The sequence below is a fragment of the Sinocyclocheilus anshuiensis genome, unplaced genomic scaffold (assembly GCF_001515605.1).
Source record: "Sinocyclocheilus anshuiensis isolate Anshui unplaced genomic scaffold, SAMN03320099.WGS_v1.1 scaffold348, whole genome shotgun sequence".
In the NCBI taxonomy this organism is placed as follows: Eukaryota; Metazoa; Chordata; class Actinopteri; order Cypriniformes; family Cyprinidae; genus Sinocyclocheilus; species Sinocyclocheilus anshuiensis.
Genome location: NW_015555762.1, coordinates 835,191 through 835,458, shown reverse-complemented (window position 1 = coordinate 835,458; position 268 = coordinate 835,191). Strand labels below are relative to the sequence as shown.

Here is a 268-nt window from a genome sequence, read left to right as displayed (position 1 = left end):
GTGTGAGCATCCTTTGCGTTTAAAGCAGCTTTTGCCCTCGGTGCACTTGCGCATAGTTTTTCAGGTAGCTTGCCGGTAGGTCTCTTTGATGATTATTTTTATGAATACATTATTTATTGAACATTGCACATTTTATCATAAATGTTGTTGCTGCTATTTCAGAAACTGTAAAATATTGTTAATTGTTAGTTCATGTTAAAGGGGTCACATGATGTTGCTAAAAAGAACATTATTTTGTGTATTTGGTGTAATGAAATGTGTTTATGCA

The 268-nt window shown here is 33.6% G+C and overlaps 1 protein-coding gene across 2 annotated transcripts in view; it reads right to left on the bottom strand.

Annotated features, from left to right (window-relative positions):
* LOC107674016 (serine/threonine-protein kinase 16-like) overlaps positions 1-268 on the bottom strand; it is a 10,232-nt gene that overhangs the window by 5,183 nt on the left and 4,781 nt on the right. The window lies entirely within an intron of this gene.